The following is a 7,029-nucleotide window of genomic DNA, read 5'->3' on the forward strand; positions in this document are numbered from 1 at the left end:
AAGTCTTATTGAGTTTACTTCTTTTATCTCTGGTTTGGTTTCTACTCTAGGTGACCTAGATGTGTCTAGTTGTGACTTGTACCCGCCATGTGTAGTGAGTGGGTGAAGAGGTCTTGGTTTGAGTAGTGGTAGTAAGCCAATGATGGATTGAGGAAGTGTTATTGCCTATTTGGGTGTGTTTAGAATATTTTCATCTTGTTGGTTAAATGTAAGGCTATTAGAATGTTTGCTATCCTGAGTTACTCTCTTCATTATTTTAATGGGTAATTGGATCTTTGTTGTCTTTCTTTACTTTAGTGTGGAAGAAAGAAAGATTTGCAACTTCTTTAGGCATTTTAACAACTGAATTTGAAAATATGACTTGTTAATGAATTCTGTTGTGATTTCATTTGAATACCCTTGGCATTGATATATAAGACTTGATGTTGAAGTTTTTTTTTTCTCATTGTATTTGCATTTTAGGTTGACAGTTGCCTCTAGTTTCTCATTTCATTTTCTGTATCTTATATCTGCATCTATGTGGTTTACATATTGATTGCATGATTGTATTCCTTGGGGAAGGTTTTTTAAATCAGAATTTTGAAATGAAAATACATGGATTTGTTAGGAATTTTCTAAGTTTTGGAATCTACTGATTGAGGGGGAGAGATTTATGCTTACTTGTTATGTTTTTATATTTGAATTGTTTAAATCTCTTTTCTCTAGTTGGTTAAGTTCTCTTATGTATCATGTGATATGTTTTAAACTTGACTTGGCTTATATTGCAAGCATTTGTAGATTTATGGGCTGTATTGGCATTGACAATTATGTCAGGATCCATGTTGTTCATCTGTTGATGTTGTGAGGTTCTGTTAATCTAGGTTGGTTTTGGATATCATCATGGATTTCTTGAAGTTATACTTGTCTCTTGTTTAAAGTCTTACTTGTTTTAATTCATATATTTATTATGCTTTGGTTAGCATGAGTAAGTCTATGTGGTGGGTTATTATCTTTTGTGGAGATTGTATACTTGTTTTCATTTATCTATGGTGTGGTGATGTCCAGGTATGTTTGTGTTTGTTTATCAGGTTTTGTATTTGTTGCAGTTTTAGGGGAGATGCTGCCCAAATTTTTATAACTCTTTCTCTGTTTGTCTCAGTTATGAGATATTTGCCTAGTGTGTGCATGTGTACTCTTCATAGTTATATGAGTGAGTTGTGAGTTATGAGTTATGTTTAGGGTTTCTCTACCTGGTGCAGTTTGTTGCATGGTGTATCTGCATGGAGTCCTTAGTGTTGCATAGTTAGTATATGTCTAGGTATTTTGCATATTTTATTTTGCTTTGTACTGTGGTCTCTTTTGTTTTGTGTGTGCAGGTACTCGTGGATGATGACGGTTGTAATCCAGTTCACTATAGTCAATTTGGGTGTACAGATTAAGGGGGAGATTGTTGGGGTTAATCTGAACTTTTCACAGTTTAAGTGAAATTGAACCAGTTGGTTCAATTGATGGTTCATTGCTATGTATAGCTTTAACCTTGGTTCACTCTCATTCTCATATATGTGCAAAATACGATTTGGGGATTTTTCCTCTGATCTGCGATTTGAGGTTTCTGGAGCTTTCATGGCTTCTTCTTCTTCGAACACCTGCGATGATGGATCCTTGGAGGCTCTTTGAAGAGATCGGTGGGGGCTTTTGTTCAGTGATTCTTGAAGACCACTCGATGGAAGTATTGGCCTCTATGGTTGCTTGTAACAGTGTTCTCTGTATTTCTTTCTTTTTCCCTAAACTTGTAACATCTCAAGACTTAGTGAATTGGACTCTATCCCGAGTCCCGGAGACGTAGGCTCAAGAGCCGAACTCCGTCATCAAACGCCTGTGTTTCTTCTTCTTCTTGCTTCTGTTTTCTTGTTAAATCACACGACCGAATTGTTAGGCTAGGTTAGGGTTTATAGGTTGCGTTTTTCTTTTAATTGAATTGATAATTTATATGAGTTAATCACCTAATGATAACGTGAATTGAGACCTGGGAACATCAATCGTGATAAAGAAATCATGAGAGGCATGCATAGATCTTCAAGAAGATAGATCTAAGACTGAAGAACATGGATCTAAATAAGGAAACAAAACTTACCATAGATGTATCAGTCATGATTCTTGAAGAAATCATGGTATGATAAAGAAGAAATAACTAGAGATTGATAGATTATGGATCATGTAAAGAAAACACAACGATTGACTACTAATATGATCAATAAAATAGATCTGAGAAGATAAGAATTTAAATCAAAGATGAACGAAGACAAGATCATGATTTAGATCATGATTCCTTCAAAAGCTTGCAATGATCATGATTAAGAACATTGCTTTAGCCATTAATCCTTAGGAAGATCATGAGAGATAAGTACAGAGATGTTTGCAACAGAGAATGCAGCATCTCCTCTACTGTCTCAACCCAAAGAGGAAAGAAAACAAAGATGAAGAAGAAGAAGAAGAGAGAGAGTGTAGACATACCTTTTTGTGTAAGAACACAAGTTTTGACGAAGATCCGTCAAGATAAACACCAAGGACGCAAGGGAGATGACTTGCAGAGGTCTTTGGTTCGTTCCAAAGAGTTTGGAGGCAGAAAATACGAAGTAGACTCGAGATTGGACTTAAATAGAGCAAGCAAGACCTAATTAGCAAAGATAGAACCCATTGGTCGATTGGATTGGTCGACTGGTCCAATCGACCAATCAGGACAGCAAGTCCAAAACAGGGAATTGAAGGCTCAGATCAAATCCAAACATAAAGGGGTTTTGTAAACACACCAAGTGACTTACCTAATAGGTAGAAATGCCTTCGAACCATGATAGAGAGCACTCCAAGTCCATCACCTAATCCGATCTTCATCAGGATTCAGTTTCCATAAAGGGAACACTGTCATCAACACTTATGGATTCAAAGCCAGTCACCAAGTCTTCCACTGGGATGGCCCATAGTTGACTTCTCGCTTTACTTCGGGTTGTTGGACCTACAAACAACAGGGTTTCCAGGTCAAGGTTAGGGCTGGGTTTCACAATAGCCAAAAGATCTTCATCTGGGATATTGGCAGCCACTGCACGACAAAAAGAAATATAATCAGGTCAGAACACGGAATACAAAGTAAAGACAATTGAAACGAAAGCTTACCCGGGGAAAAGCCCCATAATTAAAGAACAGGCTCATACTCCATGGAATAACCATGGACTGCACAATCGTCCCCCTTAACCAGATTAATGATCTCGACTCTTTTTTCCTCGTCGAGATCCAGGTTGATCGGGGTGTTCAGGAGGTCAATATCATCTTTAGACCTCTCCTAGAACTCTGTAAGGAAAGGCTCGGGGGAAGGAGGATTGAAGAACAAGAAGAATTCTCTCCATTTCTTGGTTGTGGACGGGAGAGAATCTTTCTCAAGAAAATTCCCTTGAAAATAAGAAGACACCTAACCAGCCACACTGGGTGTGAGGGTGTAAAGAATAATAGTGGTGAAACAAACCGAAGGTCGGGAAAACACCTAAGGAATGACAGAAACCAACAAAACCAATCATAATACGCCAACTGTTCGGGCTCAAGTTGGTCGGGCTGATGGCGTAATGTTTCAAAAAGTCAATAAAAAGATAATGCAGAGGAAGGCAAAGCCCCCCGATGAAGGCATCATAATACATGGGGGGACTAGTCACTCTTTCGTTCCCCCTTGAGAGGACAACTATATACCCCTTGGGTAAATTGAAGCTGAAAAGAAATCTTTATAAGTCATCGGAGGAAAGAGAGTAGGAATAAAACTCAGGTCCCGAAGAGGATTGAACGAAATCAACATGCCAAGGAGTTAAATGCTGAGACTTCGCCAATGCCAAGGCATCCTCATCTAAGGTTCTTTTATCTGGCTTACGGGGAATGACTCCCCGGAAACCACTAGGACGCTGGAAAGGCCGACAGGGTGGACCCTTTCAAGAAAGAACTACTTGAGAAGAGGCCGAAGTTTCTGGCCTCAAATAGACTCGGGAAGATGAGGCAGAAGGGTCACGTGAAGTGGCCGTAGATTCAAGCCTTAAAGCATTTTGGGCAGAAGGAGTGGCAGAATCAGAAGCAGTGGCAGACTCAGAGGCATCCCAAGGATCAACACTAGGAACATCATCAACTCGAGCCTGGGTGGCTTGGGCCCGAACGGCTTGAATTTCCCGATCCCTACGGTTCAACTCAACTATTTCCTCATAAGCCCTAAGATCATTGTCAGGGAGAACTATCCCTAGAAGTATGGGTACGCTCTTCATTCGAGGACTGCTCATGAAGATCCTTAGACAATCTCTGATTAGGTTAACTCCTCTCGTCTAATCATTATCACCCTCACTCACGCACCCCTCGCCCTGACGACGTCTCCTTTCACGATATATTGAGATGGGAACACTAGGCTGATGCCTAAAACCTCTTAAACTCGGTTTAGGTTTCTTCGGAGCCATAATTGGAAGAAAAGAACTTACTGTTTAAAAGTTGAAGGATCTCAAAGCTTAGTCGGGAGAAATTCTTGGTCTAGAGCAACGAAAACAGTGGATTGGAACAATTAAGGAAAGACAATATCTATACTACCGGAAGAGGCGTTACATCTCTTGATCGAACGGTTACAACGATTCATGATCGACGGTTCAAGAAAGATGATTCATCTTCCCGAGGTAGCCATAATGGCTATAAGCTTAGCCATTTGACGTGGCAAAGCTGGACTGGACGTGGGCTTCAAGAAAAACCGTTAGCGTAACGGCTAGCCACTTCACACGAAGCATTAAATGTGCCCAACATCGAAACTTCTTTACCATCCCATATGATAAAAGCAACATTCGGGATAGAACGCTTTTGTCCGTTATACGGGAAGTATTTGTACCCGACTCCCATAAGCCCGGGCACATCTAAGTAGACAACCTGGTTGGGACATATGTCATGGGACAATACACGATTTTCCACCATAGGCAGATTCATCTTTCACTCTTAACCTAGCTCTCTCTACATTACATATGACTGTCCTTGGGGTGTTCATCTATAGTTTCCTCCATCATGGATAGTCAGTACTCTCTCAGAAACTTGGCAGGTTATGAGATGATATCGTATGAAGAAGACCCATTCAAAATAGGGAACGAGAATATCAAATGCACCCGACGGTTTAAACTCCCTTACTATCCCGCACGACGTAAACAACATCCGGGATAGGGGGCTTGTGATACGGAAGTTTCCGGTCTGACCCAGTCGGGGCTCAACATGCCATATAGTCGGGATGGATACCGACCAACTTGATCAAGGCGTAACGTACACTAGACTCATATGGCAACCACTCTCAATAGGGAAAGTCAACTCAGCAGCCGATCGGGCGGGACCAACGACAAGGAGGCACAATCCCAGGAGAAACAACAGCCTTTGTCAAGTAAACTTACCAAATACAGAAAAGGTAACACTTACAGTATAAATACAAAGACACACCTCTCCGGTAAGCATCCAATACATTCTGAACATAGTCTTGTGTAATTCTTGCACGAGACCTTAATCTGTTCACTGTCAGACTGAGCCATTGGAGGCGGTTGCCCAGTACTTTAGCTGGCCCGTGTCTAACCTTTTTTGCAGGACTCATCATCTTGAGAACCAGAGGAGGCTTAGTCGGGAGCAGCAAGATAATTGAGACGCATCACCTAGCATTTTCGCTGCCACATGTTTAACACTCGGTGATGCTATCAACACTCGATCCATCAGCAACTGCAATGTTCTTGCTATCTCCGGCATGAACACCTCCCTTGAGGTTGGCATAGAAATCCTCAACAAAGGGCTTGAAACCCCCTTCAAATCCCCTTGCCCTACATCAGATGAAAACCCATGGCCCAAAGAAATACAAACTTTCCTTGTTATAAACAACGAATCTCCCTCAACAGAAGCTTAGTAGATCATCCTCTAGACTACTGAATTGAGATGAAATCTAAATGGGATAATTACTGTTGCCCCCTTGTAGTTTGATTTTATTACTAATAAAACCCTATTTTTTACGAAATTACTGTTGCCCCCCTTTCTTATAACGGTGTTAAGTAGCCGTTAAGTTTGAATATGTAAAATCTAATTTGCCCTTCATTAAAATTATGAATCAAAAGATGATGTTACCCCATTTATAAAAAACTAGATTAAATGTCAATTTTACCTTAAACTTCATTTATTTTGAATTAATGAAATGGGCAAAATCCAAATCAGATTTGGTTTCCCACCTTCACTAAAATTCATTTATTTTGAATTAAAGAAATGGGTAAAATCCAAATCCAATTTGGTTTCCCGCCTTCACTAAGCTTCATTTATTTTGAATTAAAGAAATGGGCAAAATCCAAATCCAATTTGGTTTCCCACCTTCATTAAACTTCATTTTTTTAATTCATTTATTTTGAATTAAAGAAATGGGCAAAATAAAATCCAATTTGGTTTCCCATCTTCAGCAAACTTCATTTATTTTGAAAATTTTAGGTGATATTCAATTTCCAATTTGAGTTGAATTCGATTTTCCTTCCTCTTCGGTTTCTATTTGAGTTTTATTCAATCATTCTTTCTTTATTTGGTGGTTTTTTTTTTTTTTTTGAGAATAAAACGGAATATAGTTACTTTTTATTCCATAGTTAATTAATGATACTACTGTAACTTGACAAAAGGATAAATAAGTAAAGAGATAAGTATAAGGGTATTTTGGAGTTTTTGAGAAAATATAAAGATGCCACATCATCAGTAAACTAACAGAACTAAACGGCAGGGGGGCAATAGTAATGGTAGACCAAGTTAAAGGTTGGATTAGTAATTTTGATAAGTACATGGGATACAATAGTAATAAAATCAAAGTACAGGGGGCTAATAGTAATTATCCCAATCTAAATTTATTGATATTTTTAAAATCTGATGCTGATCAATCATAATCATATAAAATGAATCCAAGTTGTCTACACATAATGTATACTCACAAATAAAAGTGTGAAGTATAGCATAATGATCTCCAACCAAAACTTAAATCATTTAAAGAATGAA

Source organism: Hakea prostrata, chromosome 9 (genome assembly GCF_041222555.1).
Source record: "Hakea prostrata isolate BN-2017 chromosome 9, UWA_Hpros_2, whole genome shotgun sequence".
In the NCBI taxonomy this organism is placed as follows: Eukaryota; Viridiplantae; Streptophyta; class Magnoliopsida; order Proteales; family Proteaceae; genus Hakea; species Hakea prostrata.